The following is a 20268-nucleotide window of genomic DNA, read 5'->3' on the forward strand; positions in this document are numbered from 1 at the left end:
GGTTCAATATTAACAGAGTGCAGTGTCTCACGATGCTGTTCCATTTGCTGATTTCTCTCTACAGTTCTGTTCACACTCAAATTCTACACAGTGTCTCTCACTCCCTCCCGTTTCCAGCCCTGACGCTGGAGAAACCATATCTCAAAGCTGCACATTCCGTGCATTCAGGTCAGCTGTGAGAGATTATTAAAGGATGCTGCCACGCCACCACGCTTCACAGCAGAAAATTAAAGCCACAAACAAACCCATCGACTAATCGCTCTTCCCCAGCTCCAGAGTGAGTGAGGGCGGGACAAGCCCTAACTTCCGCTCCCACACTCTCCAATCAGCCGCTGCCGGCGGAAAGCGGAGAATGCAGCATCAAACAGCGGTTTACCGCCCTTCACTGGGCTGCAAAATGCCACCGTTCGAGACAACGCTCCCCGTGCTCCGAACAGCAGCCTCATAAGATGCTTCATCTCAGCTTCCTGAGTTCGAGCCCCAGTTTGCATGAACACTTCTTCACTGGAAACACCATTAATTATCTGATTGCCACGTTTTGCATTATGAAAGTAATCCTAACCGATAATTATATAATCATAGAGGTTTACAGCATGGAAGGAGTCATTTAAGCCCATCGTATCTGCACCGGCCAACAAATGCCAAGTTTTAGGTGAGCACCCCTGCACCTTATTGCATTTCATGTGCACGTCTAAGAACTTGTTAAATGTGGTGAGGGTTTCTGCCTGCTTCAAAATGTTCATTGCTGGTAACATGTACATGAGACGTTGGAAACAGTGAGATAGACTGTAGTGCAAGGGACTGCTTATTGTGAAACAGCAAAGAAAATATGCATTCTGGAAAAATAACATCGAAAAGAAGTGTGGCCCTAACAGCCAAAAAGAAGATGAAGTGCTGAGTCCTTCTCAGGAAAAACTTATTTTCCCAAACATTTCTCTGACCGAATCTTCACAAAACAAAAATTATGCTTTTAAAGTCATTAAACCCGAATTTTCGTGCACCCGAATCTTCTGAATCAGATGCCTCTCGTTGTGCCGACTGAATCCATGTCCCTTTCAATATTCTGCTGACATGCACACTATTAAATGTGCCACTAACTTATAGAATCAAAGAATAAGGGAATGGTTGCAGCCCGTCGAGCCCATGCCATCTCTCAACCTATCTCACTCCCCTGTCATTTACCCACAGCTGTGCAACTTTTTTTCATTCGGATACTGATCCAACTCCGTTTTGAAAGATAAGATTGAGTCTGACATTCCCGCCCTTTAGAGCAGTGTATTCCAGATTCTAACCACTTGCTGAGGAATGGCCACTCCTGTTCCTATGTATAAAGGCAGAAAAACACGGGATCAATTCCTGCCTCACTCACAACCTTGCTAAATATAGCACCGTCATTCTATTCTCGTGACACAAGCTCCAGAAGCGTAGTCCAGCTGTTGAGGTTAAAGCTCTGGTTATATTCCCAACAATGTTACTGGCACAGCGTTTCCGTAGTGTAGTGGTTATCACTTTCGCCTCACACGCGAAAGATCCCCGATTCGAAACCGGGCGGAAACATTATGCAAACGTGTTCAATTAATGATTAGATAAAATTAAATCATTCATATTATTGGTTCAATATTACCAGAGTGCAGTGTCTCACGATGCTGGTCCATTTTCTGATTTCTCTCTACAGTTCTGTTCACACTCAAATTCTACACAGTGTCTCTCACTCCCTCCCGTTTCCAGCCCTGACGCTGGAGAAACAATATCTCAAAGCTGCACATTCCGTGCATTCAGGTCAGCTGTGAGAGATTATTAAAGGATCCTGCCACGCCACCACGCTTCACAACAGAAAATTAAAGCCACAAACAAACCCATCGAATAATCGCTCTTCCCCAGCTCCAGAGTGAGTGAGGGCGGGACAAGCCCAAACTTCCGCTCCCACACTCTCCAATCAGCGGCTGCCGGCGGAAAGCGGAGAATGCAGCATCAAACAGCGGTTTACCGCCCTTCACTGGGCTGCAAAATGCCACCGTTCGAGACAACGCTCACCGTACACCGAACAGCAGCCTCATAAGATGCTTCATCTCAGCTTCCTGACTTCGAGCCCCAGCTTGCACGAACACTTCTTCACTGGAAACACCATTAATTATCTGATTGCCACGTTTTGCATCATGAAAGTAATCCTTACTGATAATTATATAATCATAGAGGTTTACAGCATGGAAGGAGTCATTTAAGCCCATCGTATCTGCACCGGCCAACAAATGTCCAGTTTTAGGTGTGTCCCCCTGCACCTTATTGCATTTCATGTGCACATCTCAGAACTTGTTAAATGTGGTGAGGGTTTCTGCCTGCACCACACTTTCAGGCCGTGAGTTTGAGACCCCCACAAACATCTGCATGCAGAATGTTCACTTCAAATCCCCTTTAACCCTTACACTAATTTCTTTTAAATTATGCAGCCTGGTTGTTGACCACTCCACTATGTGAAATAGACCCTTTTAATCAACAATATCTAGGCCCCTCCTTTTTATTTACACCTTAATGCTGTCGCCCATCAGCCTCCTCTGTTCCAAGGAAAACAAACCCATCCCATCCAATCTGTCCTCAGAGCAAAGTTGCTCCACTCCCGGCAACATCTACGTAAATCTCCTCTGTACCCTCTCCAGCGTATTCACGTCCTTCCTTCAATGCGGTGACTAGAACTGCACGCAGTACTCCAGCTGTGGCCTAACCAGAATTGTATACAGTTCTAGCAAAACCCACTTGCTGTTCTGTTCCTTGCTTCTGCCAATAAATGCAACCATTCCATATGACTTCTTAACCAACTTTTCCAACTGACCAGCTACCTTCAGGGATCTGTGGACAAGCAATCCCAGTTACCTTTGTTCCTCTACACTTCTCAATTTCATACCAGTTGATGTGTATTCCCTTTCCTTGTTAGCCCTCCACAAATGCGCGATCTCTCACATCTCTGGATTAAATTCCATTTGCCACTGCTCTACCCCCTGATCAGTTTATTGATATCTTCCTGGAGTCTCCAGCTTTCTTCTTCATTATCAATCACACTGCCTATTTTAATAACACCTGAAAACTTCGTAATCATAACACCTATATTCAAGTTTAGTTCATTGATAAATAGCATAAAAAGCAATGGATCTGGCACTGAAAACTGTGGAACCCCACTGGAAACATCCTTCCAGTCACAAAAACACCCATCAAACATTACCCTTTGCTTCCTGCCTCTGAGCCAAATTTGGATCCAATTTGCCACTTCGCCCTGAATCACATGGGCTTTTACTTAGAAAATGCATAATCATTAAATGTTATCCTGCCTTCATGGGAAAACATCATTTATTGACTGATGATCTTCATTTGCACAACTAAAGAAATGTTAACTGAAGGAGAGTCCTTAATTGAATAACTTAGCTGTGCTCTGCACTTGACCTCTGAATCCATAAACCATTTTGGACACTGTGCTTTAGAAGTCTGCTTCAAAATGTTCATTGCTGGTAACATGTACATGAGACGTTGGAAACAGTGAGATAGACTGTAGTGCAAGGGACTGCTTATTGTGAAACAGCAAAGAAAATATGCATTCTGGAAAAATAACATCGAAAAGAAGTGTGGCCCTAACAGCCAAAAAGAAGATGAAGTGCTGAGCCCTTCTCAGGAAAAACATCTTTTCCCAAACATTTCTCTGACCGAATCTTCACAAAACAAAAATTATGCTTTTAAAGTCATTAAACCCGAATTTTCGTGCACCCGAATCTTCTGAATCAGATGCCTCTCGTTGTGCCGACTGAATCCATGTCCCTTTCAATATTCTGCTGACATGCACACTATTAAATGTGCCACTAACTTATAGAATCAAAGAATAAGGGAATGGTTGCAGCCTGTCGAGCCCATGCCATCTCTCAACAAGTCTCACTCCCCTGTCATTTACCCACAGCTGTGCAACTTTTTTTCATTCGGATACTGATCCAACTCCGTTTTGAAAGATAAGATTGAGTCTGACATTCCCGCCCTTTAGAGCAGTGTATTCCAGATTCTAACCACTTGCTGAGGAATGGCCACTCCTGTTCCTATGTATAAAGGCAGAAAAACACGGGATCAATTCCTGCCTCACTCACAACCTTGCTAAATATAGCACCGTCATTCTATTCTCGTGACACAAGCTCCAGAAGCGTAGTCCAGCTGTTGAGGTTAAAGCTCTGGTTATATTCCCAACAATGTTACTGGCACAGCGTTTCCGTAGTGTAGTGGTTATCACGTTCGCCTCGCTCGCGAAAGATCCCCGGTTCGAAACTGGGCGGAAACATTATGCAAACGTGTTCAATTAATGATTAGATAAAATTAAATCATTCATATTAGTGGTTCAATATTAACAGAGTGCAGTGTCTCACGATGCTGGTCCATTTTCTGATTTCTCTCTGCAGTTCTGTTCACACTCAAATTCTACACAGTGTCTCTCACTCCCTCCCGTTTCCAGCCCTGACGCTGGAGAAACAATATCTCAAAGCTGCACATTCCGTGCATTCAGGTCAGCTGTGAGAGATTATTAAAGGATCCTGCCACGCCACCACGCTTCACAGCAGAAAATTAAAGCCACAAACGAACCCATCGAATAATCGCTCTTCCCCAGCTCCAGAGTGAGTGAGGGCGGGACAAGCCCAAACTTCCGCTCCCACACTCTCCAATCAGCCGCTGCCGGCGGAAAGCGGAGAATGCAGCATCAAACAGCGGTTTACCGCCCTTCACTGGGCTGCAAAATGCCACCGTTCGAGACAACGCTCCCCGTACACCAAACAGCAGCCTCATAAGATGCTTCATCTCAGCTTCCTGAGTTCGAGCCCCAGCTTGCACGAACACTTCTTCACTGGAAACACCATTAATTATCTGATTGCCACGTTTTGCATCATGAAAGTAATCCTAACCGATAATTATATAATCATAGAGGTTTACAGCATGGAAGGAGTCATTTAAGCCCATCGTATCTGCACCGGCCAACAAATGTCCAGTTTTAGATGTGTCCCCCTGCACCTTATTGCATTTCATGTGCACATCTCAGAACTTGTTAAATGTGGTGAGGGTTTCTGCCTGCACCACACTTTCAGGCAGTGAGTTTGAGACCCCCACAAACATCTGCATGCAGAATGTTCACTTCAAATCCCCTTTAACCCTTACACTAATTACTTTTAAATTATGCAGCCTGGTTGTTGACCACTCCACTATGTGAAATAGACCCTGTTAATCAACAATATCTAGGCCCCTCCTTTTTATATACACCTTAATGCTGTCGCCCATCAGCCTCCTCTGTTCCAAGGAAAACAAACCCATCCTATCCAATCTGTCCTCATAGCAAAGTTGCTCTACTCCCGGCAACATCTACGTAAATCTCCTCTGTACCCTCTCCAGCGTATTCACGTCCTTCCTTCAATGCGGTGACTAGAACTGCACGCAGTACTCCAGCTGTGGCCTAACCAGAATTTTATACAGTTCTAGCAAAACCCACTTGCTGTTCTGTTCCTTGCTTCTGCCAATAAATGCAACCATTCCATATGACTTCTTAACCAACTTTTCCAACTGACCAGCTACCTTCAGGGATCTGTGGACAAGCAATCCCAGTTACCTTTGTTCCTCTACACTTCTCAATGTCATACCAGTTGATGTGTATTCCCTTTCCTTGTTCGCCCTCCACAAATGCGCGATTTCTCACATCTCTGGATTAAATTCCATTTGCCACTGCTCTACTTCCTTATCAGTTAATTGATTTCTTCCTGGAGTCTCCAGCTTTCTTCTTCATTATCAATCACACTGCCTATTTTAATAACACGTGAAAACTTCGTAATCATAACACCTATATTCAAGTTTAGTTCATTGATAAATACCATAAAAAGCAATGGATCTGGCACTGAAAACTGTGGAACCCCACTGGAAACATCCTTCCAGTCACAAAAACACCCATCAAACATTACCCTTTGCTTCCTGCCTCTGAGCCAAATTTGGATCCAATTTGCCACTTCGCCCTCAATCACATGGGCTTTTACTTAGAAAATGCATAATCATTAAATGTTATCCTGCCTTCATGGGAAAACATCATTAATTGACTGATGATCTTCATTTGCACAACTAAAGAAAAGTTAACTGAAGGAGAGTCCTTAATTGAATAACTTAGCTGTGCTCTGCACTTTACCTCTGAATCCATAAACCATTTTGGACACTGTGCTTTAGAAGTCTGCTTCAAAATGTTCATTGCTGGAAACATGTACATGAGACGTTGGAAACAGTGAGATAGACTGCAGTGCAAGGGACTGGTTATTGTGAAACAGCAAAGGAAATATACATTCTGGAAGAATACCATCGAAAAGCAGTGTGGCCCGAACAGCCAAAAAGAAGATGAAGTGCTGAGCCCTTTTCAGCAAAAAATTATTTTCCCAAACATTTCTCCGACCGAATCTTCACAAAACAAAAATTATGCTTTTAAAGTCATTAAACCCGAATTTTCGTGCACCCGAATCTTCTGAATCAGATGCCTCTCGTTGTGCCGACTGAATCCATGTTCCTTTCAATATTCTGCTGACAAGCACACTATTAACTGTGCCACTTACTTATAGAATCAAAGAATAAGGGAATGGTTGCAGCCCGTCGAGCCCATGCCAACTCTCAACAAGTCTCACTCCCCTGTCATTTACCCACAGCTGTGCAATTTTTTTCATTCGGATACTTATCCAGCTCCGTTTTGAAAGATAAGATTGAGTCTGACTCCACCGCCCTTTAGAGCAGTGTATTCCAGATTCTAACCACTTGCTGAGGAATGGCCACTCCTGTTCCTATGTTTCAAGGCAGAGAAACACGGGATCAATTCCTGCCTCACTCACAACCTTGCTAAATATAGCACCGTCATTCTATTCTCGTGACACAAGCTCCAGAAGCGCAGTGCAGCTGTTGAGGTTAAAGCTCTGGTTATGTTCCCAACAATGTTACTGGCACAGCGTTTCCGTAGTGTAGTGGTTATCACGTTCGCCTCACACGCGACAGATCCCCGGTTCGAAACCGGGCGGAAACATTATGCAAACGTGTTCAATTAATGATTAGATAAAATTAAATCATTCATATTATTGGTTCAATATTAACAGAGTGCAGTGTCTCACGATGCTGGTCCATTTTCTGATTTCTCTCTACAGTTCTGTTCACACTCAAATTCTACACAGTGTCTCTCACTCCCTCCCGTTTCCAGCCCTGACGCTGGAGAAACAATATCTCAAAGCTGCACATTCCGTGAATTCAGGTCAGCTGTGAGAGATTATTAAAGGATCCTGCCACGCCACCACGCTTCACAACAGAAAATTAAAGCCACAAACAAACCCATCGAATAATCGCTCTTCCCCAGCTCCAGAGTGACTGAGGGCGGGACAAGCCCAAACTTCCGCTCCCACACTCTCCAATCAGCCGCTGCCGGCGGAAAGCGGAGAATGCAGCATCAAACAGCGGTTTACCGCCCTTCACTGGGCTGCAAAATGCCACCATTCGAGACAACGCTCCCTGCACACCGAACAGCAGCCTCATAAGATGCTTCATCTCAGCTTCCTGAGTTCGAGCCCCAGCTTGCACGAACACTTCTGCACTGGAAACACCATTAATTATCTGATTGCCACGTTTTGCATCATGAAAGTAATCGTAACCGATAATTATATTATCATAGAGGTTTACAGCATGGAAGGAGTCATTTAAGCCCATCGTATCTGCACCGGCCTACAATTGCCCAGTTTTAGGTGTGCACCCCTGCAACTTATTCCATTTCATGTGCACATCTAAGAACTTGTTAAATGTGGTGAGTGTTTCTGCCTGCACCACACTATCAGGCAGTGAGTTTGAGACCCCCACAAACATCTGCATGCAGAATGTTCACTTCAAATCCCATTTAACCCTTACACTAATTACTTTAAAATTATGCAGCCTGGTTGTTGACCACTCCACTCTGTGAAATAGAACCTTTCAATCGACAATATCTAGGCCCCTCCTATTTTTATAAACCTCAATGCTGTCGCCCATCAGCCTCCTCTGTTCCAAGGAAAACAAACCCATCCTATCCAATCTGTCCTCATAGCAAAGTTGCTCCACTCCCGGCAACATCTACGTAAATCTCCTCTGTACCCTCTCCAGCGTATTCACGTCCTTCCTTCAATGCGGTGACTAGAACTGCACGCAGTACTCCAGCTGTGGCCTAACCAGAATTGTATACAGTTCTAGCATAACCCACTTGCTGTTCTGTTCCTTGCTTCTGCCAATAAATGCAACCATTCCATATGACTTCTTAACCAACTTTTCCAACTGGCCAGCTACCTTCAGGGATCTGTGGATAAGCAATCCCAGTTACCTTTGTTCCTCTACACTTCTCAATGTCATACCAGTTGATGTGTATTCCCTTTCCTTGTTAGCCCTCCACAAATGCGCGATCTCTCACATCTCTGGATTAAATTCCATTTGCCACTGCTCTACCCCCTTATCAGTTGATTGATATCTTCCTGGAGTCTCCAGCTTTCTTCTTCATTATCAACCACACTGCCTATTTTAATAACACCTGAAAACTTCGTAATCATAACACCTATATTCAAGTTTAGATCTTTGATAAATACCATAAAAAGCAATGGATCTGGCACTGAAAACTGCGGAACCCCACTGGAAACATCCTTCCAGTCACAAAAACACCCATCAAACATTACCCTTTGCTTCATGCCTCTGAGCCAAATTTGGATCCAATTTGCCACTTCGCCCTGAATCACATGGGCTTTTACTTAGAAAATGCATAATCATTAAATGTTATCCTGCCTTCATGGGAAAACATCATTAATTGACTGATGATCTTCATTTGCACAACTAAAGAAATGTTAACTGAAGGAGAATCCTTAATTGAATAACTTATCTGTGCTCTGCACTTTACCTCTGAATCCATAAACCATTTTGGACACTGTGCTTTAGAAGTCTGCTTCAAAATGTTCATTGCTGGTAACATGTACATGAGACGTTGGAAACAGTGAGATAGACTGCAGTGCAAGGGACTGGTTATTGTGAAACAGCAAAGAAAATATACATTCTGGAAGAATACCATCGAAAAGAAGTGTGGCCCTAACAGCCAAAAAGAAGATGAAGTGCTGAGCCCTTTTCAGCAAAAATTATTTTTCAAACATTTCTCTGACCGAATCTTCACAAAAGAAAAATGATGCTTTTAAAGTCATTAAACCCGAATTTTCGTGCACCCGAATCTTCTGAATCAGATGCCTCTCGTTGTGTCGACTGAATCCATGTCCCTTTCAATATTCTGCTGACATGCACACTATTAAATGTGCCACTAACTTATAGAATCAAAGAATAAGGGAATGGATGCAGCCCGTCGAGCCCATGCCAACTCTCAACAAGTCTCACTCCCCTGTCACTTACCCACAGCTGTGCAATTTTTTGCATTCGGATACTTATCCAACTCCGTTTTGAAAGATAAGATTGAGTCTGACTCCACCGCCCTTTAGAGAAGTGTATTCCAGATTCTAACCACTTGCTGAGGAATGGCCACTCCTGTTCCTATGTATAAAGGCAGAGAAACACGGGATCAATTCCTGCCACACTCACAACCTTGCTAAATATAGCACCGTTATTCTCTTCTCCTGACACAAGCTCCAGAAGTGTCGTCCAGCTGTTGAGGTTAACGCTCTGGTTATGTTCCCAACGATGTTACTGCCACAGCGTTTACGTAGTGTTGTGGTTATCACGTTCGCCTAACATGCGACAGGTCCCCGGTTCGAAACCGGGCGGAAACATTATGCAAACGTGTTCAATTAATGATAAGATAAAATTAAATCAATCATATTAGTGGTTCAATGTTAACAGAGTGCAGTGTCTCACGGTGCTGTTCCATTTGCTGATTTCTCTCCACAGTTCTGTCTACACAGTGTATCTCACTCCATCCCGTTTCCAGCCCTGACGCTGGAGAAACCATATCTCAAAGCTGCACATTCCGTGCATTCAGGTCAGCTGTGAGAGATTATTAAAGAATCCTGCCACGCCACCACGCTTCACAACAGAAAATTAAAGCCACAAACAAACCCATCGACTAATCGCTCTTCCTCAGCTCCAGAGTGAGTGAGGGCGGGACAAGCCCTAACTTCCGCTCCCACACTCTCCAATCAGCCGCTGCCGGCGGAAAGCGGAGAATGCAGCATCAAACAGCGGTTTACCGCCCTTCACTGGGCTGCAAAATGCCACCGTTCCAGACAACGCTCCCCGTGCTCCGAACAGCAGCCTCATAAGATGCTTCATCTCAGCTTCCTGAGTTCGAGCCCCAGCTTGCACGAACACTTCTTCACTGGAAACAGCATTAATTATCTGATTGCCACGTTTTGCATCATGAAAGTAATCCTAACCGATAATTATTTCATCATAGAGGTTTACAGCATGGAAGGAGTCATTTACGCCCATCGTATCTGCACCGGCCAACAAATGCCCAGTTTTAGATGTGTACCCCTGCACCTTATTGCATTTCATGTGGACATCTAAGAACTGGTTAAATGTGGTGAGGGTTTCTGCCTGCACCACACATTCAGGCAGTGAGTTTGAGACCCCCACAAATATCTGCATGCAGAATGTTCACTTCAAATCCCCTTTAACCCTTACACTAATTACTTTTAAATTATGCAGCCTGGTTGTTGACCACTCCACTATGTGAAATAGACCCTTTTAATCAACAATATCTAGGCCCCTCCTATTTTTATACACCTCAATGCTGTCGCCCATCAGCCTCCTCTGTTCCAAGGAAAACAAACCCATCCTATCCAATCTGTCCTCATAGCAAAGTTGCTCCACTCCCGGCAACATCTACGTAAATCTCCTCTGTACCCTCTCCAGCGTATTCACGTTCTTCCATCAATGCGGTGAACAGAACTGCACGCAGTACTCCAGCTGTGGCCTAACCAGAATTTTATGCAGTTCTAGCATAACCCACTTGCTGTTCTCTTCCTTGCTTCTGCCAATAAATGCAACCATTCCATATGACTTCTTAACCAACTTTTCCAACTGGCCAGCTACCTTCAGGGATCTGTGGACAAGCAATCCCAGTTACCTTTGTTCCTCTACACTTCTCAATGTCATACCAGTTGATGTGAATTCCCTTTCCTTGTTAGCCCTCCACAAATGCGCGATCTCTCACATCTCTGGTTTAAATTCAATTTGCCACTGCTCTACCCCCTTATCAGTTGATTGATATCTTCCTGGAGTCTCCAGCTTTCTTCTTCATTATCAACCACACTGCCTATTTTAATAACACCTGAAAACTTCGTAATCATAACACTTATCTTCAAGTTGAGATCATTGATAAATACCATAAAAAGCAATGGATCTGGCACTGAAAACTGTGGAAGCCCACTGGAAACATCCTTCCAGTCACAAAAACACCCATCAAACATTACCCTTTGCTTCCTGCCTGTGAGCCAAATTTGGATCCAATTTGCCACTTCGCCCTGAATCACATGGGCTTTTACTTGGAAAATGCATAATCATTAAATGTTATCCTGCCTTCATGGGAAAACATCATTAATTGACTGATGATCTTCATTTGCACAACTAAAGAAATGTTAACTGAAGGAGAGTCCTTAATTGAATAACTTATCTGTGCTCTGCACTTTACCTCTGAATCCATAAACCATTTTGGACACTGTGCTTTAGAAGTCTGCTTCAAAATGTTCATTGCTGGTAACATGTATATGAGACGTTGGAAACAGTGAGATAGACTGTAGTGCAAGGGACTGGTTATTGTGAAACAGCAAAGAAAATATACATTCTGGAAGAATACCATCGAAAGGAAGTGTGGCCCTAACAGCCAAAAAGAAGATGAAGTGCTGAGCCCTTTTCAGCAAAAAATTATTTTTCAAACATTTCTCTGACCGAATCTTCACAAAAGAAAAATGATGCTTTTAAAGTCATTAAACCCGAATTTTCGTGCACCCAAATCTTCTGAATCAGATGCCTCTCATTGTGCCGACTGAATCCATGTCCCTTTCAATATTCTGCTGACATGCACACTATTAAATGTGCCACTAACTTATAGAATCAAAGAATAAGGGAATGGATGCAGCCCGTCGAGCCCATGCCAACTCTCAACAAGTCTCACTCCCCTGTCATTTACCCGCAGCTGTGCAATTTCTTTCAGTCGGATACTGATACAACTCCGTTTTGAAAGATAAGATTGAGTCTGACTCCACCGCCCTTTAGAGAAGTGTATTCCAGATTCTAACCACTTGCTGAGGAATGGCCACTCCTGTTCCTATGTATAAAGGCAGAGAAACACGGGATCAATTCCTGCCACACTCACAACCTTGCTAAATCTAGCACCGTTATTCTCTTCTCCAGACACAAGCTCCAGAAGTGTCGTCCAGCTGTTGAGGTTAACGCTCTGGTTATGTTCCCAACGATGTTACTGCCACAGCGTTTACGTAGTGTTGTGATTATCACGTTCGCCTAACACGCGACAGGTCCCCGGTTCGAAACCGGGCGGAAACATTATGCAAACGTGTTCAATTAATGATAAGATAAAATTAAATCAATCATATTAGTGGTTCAATGTTAACAGACTGCAGTGTCTCACGGTGCTGTTCCATTTGCTGATTTCTCTCCGCAGTTCTGTCTACACAGTGTATCTCACTCCCTCCCGTTTCCAGCCCTGACGCTGGAGAAACCATATCTCAAAGCTGCACATTCCGTGCATTCAGGTCAGCTGTGAGAGATTATTAAAGGATCCTGCCACGCCACCACGCTTCACAACAGAAAATTAAAGCCAGAAACAAACTCATCGACTAATCGCTCTTCCCCAGCTCCAGAGTGAGTGAGGGCGGGACAAGTCCTAACTTCCGCTCCCACACTCTCCAATCAGCCGCTGCCGGCGGAAAGCGGAGAATGCAGCATCAAACAGCGGTTTACCGCCCTTCACTGGGTTGCAAAATGCCACCATTCGAGACAACGCTCCCCGTACACCGAACAGCAGCCTCATAAGATGCTTCATCTCAGCTTCCTGAGTTCGAGCCCCAGCTTGCACGAACACTTCTTCACTGGAAACACCATTAATTATCTGATTGCCACGTTTTGCATCATGAAAGTAATCCTAACCGATAATTATATAATCATAGAGGTTTACAGCATGGAAGGAGTCATTTAAGCCCATCGTATCTGCACCGGCCAACAAATGCCCAGTTTTAGTTGTGTACACCTGCACCTTATTGCATTTCATGTGCACATCTAAGAACTGGTTAAATGTGGTGAGGGTTTCTGCCTGCACCACACTTTGAGGCAGTGAGTTTGAGACCCCCACAAACATCTGCATGCAGAATGTTCACTTCAAATCCCCTTTAACCCTTACACTAATTACTTTTAAATTATGCAGCCTGATTGTTGACCACTCCACTATGTGAAATAGACCCTTTTAATCAACAATATCTAGGCCCCTCCTATTTTTATACACCTCAATGCTGTCGCCCATCAGCTTCCTCTGTTCCAAGGAAAACAAACCCATCCTATTCAATCTGTCCTCATAGCAAAGTTGCTCCACTCCCGGCAACATCTACGTAAATCTCCTCTGTACCCTCTCCAGCGTATTCACGTTCTTCCTTCAATGCGGTGACCAGAACTGCACGCAGTACTCCAGCTGTGGCCTAACCAGAATTTTATACAGTTCTAGCATAACCCACTTGCTGTTCTGTTCCTTGCTTCTGCCAATAAATGCAACCATTCCATATGACTTCTTAACCAACTTTTCCAACTGGCCAGCTTCCTTCAGGGATCTGTGGACAAGCAATCCCAGTTACCTTTGTTCCTCCACACTTCTCAATATCATACCACTTGATGTGTATTCCCTTTCCTGGTTAGCCCTCCACAAATGCGCGATCTCTCACATCTCTCGATTAAATTCAATTTGCCACTGCTCTACCCCCTTATCAGTTGATTGATATCTTCCTGGAGTCTCCAGCTTTCTTCTTCATTATCAACCACACTGCCTATTTTAATAACACCTGAAAACTTCGTAATCATAACACCTATATTCAAGTTTAGATCATTGATAAATACCATAAAAGCAATGGTTTTGGCACTGAAAACTGTGGAACCCCACTGGAAACATCCTTCCAGTCACAAAAACACCCATCAAACATTACCATTTGCTTCCTGCCTCTGAGCCAAATTTGGATCCAATTTGCCACTTCGCCCTGAATCACATGGGCTTTTACTTAGAAAATGCATAATCATTAAATGTTATCCTGCCTTCATGGGAAAACATCATTAATTGACTGATGATCTTCATTTGCACAACTAAAGAAATGATAACTGAAGGAGAGTCCTTAATTGAATAACTTATCTGTGCTCTGCACTTTACCTCTGAATCCATAAACCATTTTGGACACTGTGCTTTAGAAGTCTGCTTCAAAATGTTCATTGCTGGTAACATGTACATGAGACGTTAGAAACAGTGAGATAGACTATAGTGCAAGGGACTGGTTATTGTGAAACAGCAAAGAAAATATACATTCTGGAAGAATACCATCGAAAAGAAGTGTGGCCCTAACAGCCAAAAAGAATATGAAGTGCTGAGCCCTTTTCAGCAAAAAATTATTTTTCAAACATTTCTCTGACCGAATCTTCACAAAACAAAAATGATGCTTTTAAAGTCATTAAACCCGAATTTTCGTGCACCCTAATCTTCTGAATCAGATGCCTCTCGTTGTGCCGACTGAATCCATGTCCCTTTCAATATTCTGCTGACATGCACACTATTAAATGTGCAACTAACTTATAGAATCAAAGAATAAGGGAATGGATGCAGCCCGTCGAGCCCATGCCAACTCTCAACAAGTCTCACTCCCCTGTCATTTACCCACAGCTGTGCAATTTTTTTCAGTCGGATACTGATACAACTCCGTTTTGAAAGATAAGATTGAGTCTGACTCCACCGCCCTTTAGAGAAGTCTATTCCAGATTCTAACCACTTGCTGAGGAATGGCCACTCCTGTTCCGATGTATAAAGGCAGAGAAAAACGGGATCAATTCCTGCCACACTCACAACCTTGCTAAATCTAGCACCGTTATTCTATTCTCGTGACACAAGCTCCAGAAGTGACGTCCAGCTGTTGAGGTTAAAGCTCTGGTTATGTTCCCAACAATGTTACTGCCACAGCGTTTCCGTAGTGTAGTGGTTATCACGTTCGCCGAACGCGCGAAAGGTCCCCGGTTCGAAACCAGGCGGAAACATTATGCAAACGTGTTCAATTAATGATTAGATAAAATTAAATCATTCACATTTGTGGTGCAATATTAACACAGTGCAGTGTCTCACGATGCTGGTCCATTTGCTGATTTCTCTCTACAGTTCTGCACACACTCAAATTCTACACAGTGTATCTCACTCCCTCCCGTTTCCAGCCCTGACGCTGGAGAAACCATATCTCAAAGCTGCACATTCCGTGCATTCAGGTCAGCTGTGAGAGATTATTAAAGGATCCTGCCACGCCACCACGCTTCACAACAGAAAATTAAAGCCACAAACAAACCCATCGACTAATCGCTCTTCCCCAGCTCCAGAGTGAGTGAGGGCGGGACAAGCCCTAACTTCCGCTCCCACACTCTCCAATCAGCCGCTGCCGGTGGAAAGCGGAGAATGCAGCATCAAACAGCGGTTTACCGCCCTTCACTGGGCTGCAAAATGCCACCGTTCGAGACAACGCTCCCCGTGCTCCGAACAGCAGCCTCATAAAATGCTTCATCTCAGCTTCCTGAGTTCGAGCCCCAGCTTGCACGAACACTTCTTCACTGGAAACAGCATTAATTATCTGATTGCCACGTTTTGCATCATGAAAGTAATCCTAACCGATAATTATATAATCATAGAGGTTTACAGCATGGAAGGAGTCATTTAAGCCCATCGTATCTGCACCGGCCAACAAATGCCCAGTTTTAGGTGTGTACCCCTGCACCTTATTGCATTTCATGTGCACATCTAAGAACTGGTTAAATGTGGTGAGGGTTTCTGCCTGCACCACACTTTCAGGCAGTGAGTTTGAGACCCCCACAAACATCTGCATGCAGAATGTTCACTTCAAATCCCCTTTAAACCTTACACTAATTACTTTTAAATTATGCAGCCTGGTTGTTGACCACTCCACTATGTGAAATAGACCCTTTTAATCAACAATATCTAGGCCCCTCCTATTTTTATACACCTCAATGCTGTCGCCAATCAGCCTTCTCTGTTCCAAGGAAAACAAACCCATCCTATCCAATCTGTCCTCATAGCAAAGTTGCTCCACTCCCGGCAACATCTACGTAAATCTCCTCTGTACCCTCTCCAGCGTATTCACGTTCTTCCTTCAATGCGGTGACCAGAACTGCACGCAGAACTCCAGCTGTGGCCTAACCACTATTTTATACAGTTCTAGCATAACCCACTTGCTGTTCTGTTCCTTGCTTCTGCCAATAAATGCAACCATTCCATATGAATTCTTAATCAACTTTTCCAACTGGTCAGCGACCTTCAGGGATCTGTGGACAAGCAATCCCAGTTACCTTTGTTCCTCTACACTTCTCAATGTCATACCAGTTGATGTGTATTCCCTTTCCTTGTTAGCCCTCCACAAATGCGCGATCTCTCATTTTCCACTGCTCTACCACCTTATCAGTTGATTGTTATCTTCCTGGAGTCTCCAGCTTTCTTCTTCATTATCAACCACACTGCCTATTTTAATAACACCTGAAAACTTCGGAATCATAACATCTATATTCAAGTTTAGATCATTGATAAAAACCATAAAAAGCAATGGATCTGGCACTGAAAACTGTGGAACCCCACTGGAAACATCCTTCCAGTCACAAAAACACCCATCAAACATTAGCCTTTGCTTCCTGCCTCTGAGCCAAATTTGGATCCAATTTGCCACTTCGCCCTGAATCACATGGGCTTTTACTTAGAAAATGCATAATCATTAAATGTTATCCTGCCTTCATGGGAAAACATCATTAATTGACTGATGATCTTCATTTGCACAACTAAAGAAATGTTAACTGAAGGAGAGTCCTTAATTGAATAAGTTATCTGTGCTCTGCACTTTACCTCTGAATCCATAAACCATTTTGGACACTGTGCTTTAGAAGTCTGCTTCAAAATGTTCCTTGCTGGTAACATGTACATGGGACGTTGGAAACAATGAGATAGACTGTAGTGCAAGGGACTGGTTATTGTGAAACAGCAAAGAAAATATACAATCTGGAAGAATACCATCGAAAAGAAGTGTGGCCCTAACAGCCAAAAAGAAGATGAAGGGCTGAGCCCTTTTCAGCAAAAAATGCTTTTCCCAAACATTTCTCTGACCGAATCTTCACAAAACAAAAATTATGCTTTTAAAGTCATTAAACCCGAATTTTCGTGCACCCGAATCTTCTGAATCAGATGCCTCTCGTTGTGCCGACTGAATCCATGTCCCTTTCAATATGCTGCTGACATGCACACTATCAAATGTGCCACAACTTATAGAATCAAAGAATAAGGGAATGGTTGCAGCCCGTCGAGCCCATGCCAACTCTCAACAAGTCTCACTCCCCTGTCATTTACCCAAAGCTGTGCAATTTCTTTCATTAGGATACTTATCCAACTCGGTTTGAAAGATAAGATTGAGTCTGACTCCACCGCCCTTTAGAGCAGTGTATTCAAGATTCTAACCACTTGCTGAGGAATGGCCACTCCTGTTCCCATGTATAAAGGCAGAGAAACACGCGATCAATTCCTGCCACACTCACAACCTTGCTAAATATAGCACCGTCATTCTATTATCGTGACACAAGCTCCAAAAGTGTAGTCCAGCTGTTGAGGTTAAAGCTCTGGTTATGTTCCCCACGGTGTTACTGCCACAGCGTTTCCGTAGTGTAGTGGTTATCACGTTCGCCTCACACGTGAAAGGTCCCCGGTTCGTAACCGGGCGGACACATTATGCAAACGTGTTCAATTTATGATTAGATAAAATTAAATCATTCATATTAGTGGTTCAATAATAACAGAGTGCAGTGTCTCACGATGCTGTTCCATTTGCTGATTTCTCTCTGCAGTTCTGTACACACTCAACTTCTGCACAGTGTCTCTCACTCCCTCCCGTTTCCAGCCCTGACGCTGGAGAAACCATATCTCAAAGCTGCACATTCCGTGCATTCAGGTCAGCTGTGACAGATTATTAAAGGATCCTGCCACGCCACCACGCTTCACAACAGAAAATTAAAGCCAAAAACAAACCCATCGACTAATCGCTCTTCCCCAGCTCCAGAGTGAGTGAGGGCGGGACAAGCCCTAACTTCCGCTCCCACACTCTCCAATCAGTGGCTGCCGGTGGAGAGCGGAGAATGCAACATCAAACAGCGGTTTACCACCCTTCACTGGGCTGCAAAATGCCACCGTCCGAGAAAACGCTCCCCGTACACAAAACAGCAGCCTCATAAGATGCTTCATCTCAACTTCCTGAGTTCGAGCCCCAGCTTGCACGAACACTTCTTCACTGGAAACACCATTAATTATCTGATTGCCACGTTTTGCATCATGAAAGTAATCCTAACCGATAATTATATAATCATAGATGTTTACAGCATGGAAGGAGTCATTTAAGCCCATCGTATCTGCACCGGCCAACAAATGCCCAGTTTTAGGTGAGTACCCATTCATCTTATTGCATTTAATGTGCACATCTAAGAACTTGTTAAATGTGGTGAGGGTTTCTGCCTGCACCACACTTTCAGGCAGTGAGTTTGAGACCCCCACAAACATCTGCTTGCAGAATGTTCACTTCAAATCCCCTTTAACCCTTACACTAATTACTTTGAAATTATGCAGCCTGGTTGTTGACCACTCCACTATGTGAAATAGACCCTTTTAATCAACAATATCTAGGCCCCTCCTATTTTATACATCTCAATGCTGTCGCCCATCAGCCTCCTGTGTTCCAAGGAAAACAAACCCATCCTGTCCAATCTGTCCTCATAGCAATGTTGCTCCACTCCCGGCAACATCTACGTAAATCTCCTCTGTACCCTCTCCAGCGTATTCACGTTCTTCCTTCAATGCGGTGACCAGAACTGCACGCAGTACTCCAGCTGTGGCCTAACCAGAATTTTATACAGTTCTAGCATAACCCACTTGCTGTTCTGTTCCTTGCTTCTGCCAATAAATGCAACCATTCCATATGACTTCTTAACCAACTTTTCCAACTGGCCAGCTACCTTCAGGGTTCTGTGGACAAGCAATCCCAGTTATCTTTGTTCCTCTACACTTCTCAATGTCATACCAGTTGAATTGTATTCCCTTTCCTTGTTAGCCCTCCACAAATGCGTGATCTCTCACATCTCTGGATTAAATTCCATTTGCCACTGCTCTAACCCCTTATCAGTTGATTGATATCTTCCTGGAGTCTCCAGCTTTCTTCTTCATTATAAACCACACTGCCTATTTTAATAACACCTGAAAACTTCGTAATCATAACACCTATATTCAAGTTTAGATCATTGATAAATACCATAAAAGCAATGGATCTGGCACTGAAAACTGTGGAACCCCACTGGAAACATCCTTCCAGTCACAAAAACACCCATCAAACATTACCCTTTGCTTCCTGCCTCTGAGCCAAATTTGGATCCAATTTGCCACTTCGCCCTGAATCACATGGGCTTTTACTTAGAAAATGCATAATCATTAAATGTTATCCTGCCTTCATGGGAAAACATCATTAATTGACTGATGATCTTCATTTGCACAACTAAAGAAATGTTAACTGAAGGAGAGTCCTTAATTGAATAACTTATCTGTGCTCTGCCCTTTACCTCTGAATCCATACACCATTTTGGACACTGTGCTTTAGAAGTCTGTTTCAAAATGTTCCTTGCTGGTAACATTTACATGGGACGTTGGAAACAGTGAGACAGACTGTAGTGCAAGGGATTGGTTATTGTGAAACAGCAAAGAAAATATCCATCTCGAAGAATACCATCGAAAAGAAGTGTTGACCTAACAGCCAAAAAGAAGATGAAGTGCTGAGCCCTTTTCAACAAAAAATTCTTTTCCGAAACATTTCTCTGTCCGAATCTTCACAAAACAAAAATGATGCTTTTAAAGTCATTAAACCCGAATTTTCGTGCACCCGAATCTTCTGAATCAGATGCCTCTCGTTGTGCCGACTGAATCCATGTCCCTTTCAATATTCTGCTGACATGCACACTATTAAA

At 43.5% G+C, this 20268-nt stretch overlaps 5 non-coding genes across 5 annotated transcripts; all 5 read left to right on the forward strand.

Annotated features, from left to right (window-relative positions):
* Positions 1–1484: 1484 nt before the first annotated feature.
* trnav-cac (transfer RNA valine (anticodon CAC)) lies at positions 1485–1557 on the forward strand. Its single transcript has one exon. It is a non-coding gene; the product is annotated as a tRNA-Val (tRNA).
* Positions 1558–4233: 2676 nt separating this feature from the next.
* trnaa-cgc (transfer RNA alanine (anticodon CGC)) lies at positions 4234–4306 on the forward strand. The gene has a single exon. It is a non-coding gene; the product is annotated as a tRNA-Ala (tRNA).
* A 2675-nt stretch (positions 4307–6981) lies between these two features.
* trnav-cac (transfer RNA valine (anticodon CAC)) lies at positions 6982–7054 on the forward strand. The gene has a single exon. It is a non-coding gene; the product is annotated as a tRNA-Val (tRNA).
* An 8140-nt stretch (positions 7055–15194) lies between these two features.
* On the forward strand, positions 15195–15267 carry trnav-aac (transfer RNA valine (anticodon AAC)). The gene has a single exon. It is a non-coding gene; the product is annotated as a tRNA-Val (tRNA).
* A 2653-nt stretch (positions 15268–17920) lies between these two features.
* trnav-cac (transfer RNA valine (anticodon CAC)) lies at positions 17921–17993 on the forward strand. The gene has a single exon. It is a non-coding gene; the product is annotated as a tRNA-Val (tRNA).
* Positions 17994–20268: the final 2275 nt, after the last annotated feature.

Source organism: Pristiophorus japonicus, chromosome 3, assembly GCF_044704955.1.
Source record: "Pristiophorus japonicus isolate sPriJap1 chromosome 3, sPriJap1.hap1, whole genome shotgun sequence".
Classification (NCBI taxonomy): domain Eukaryota; kingdom Metazoa; phylum Chordata; class Chondrichthyes; family Pristiophoridae; genus Pristiophorus; species Pristiophorus japonicus.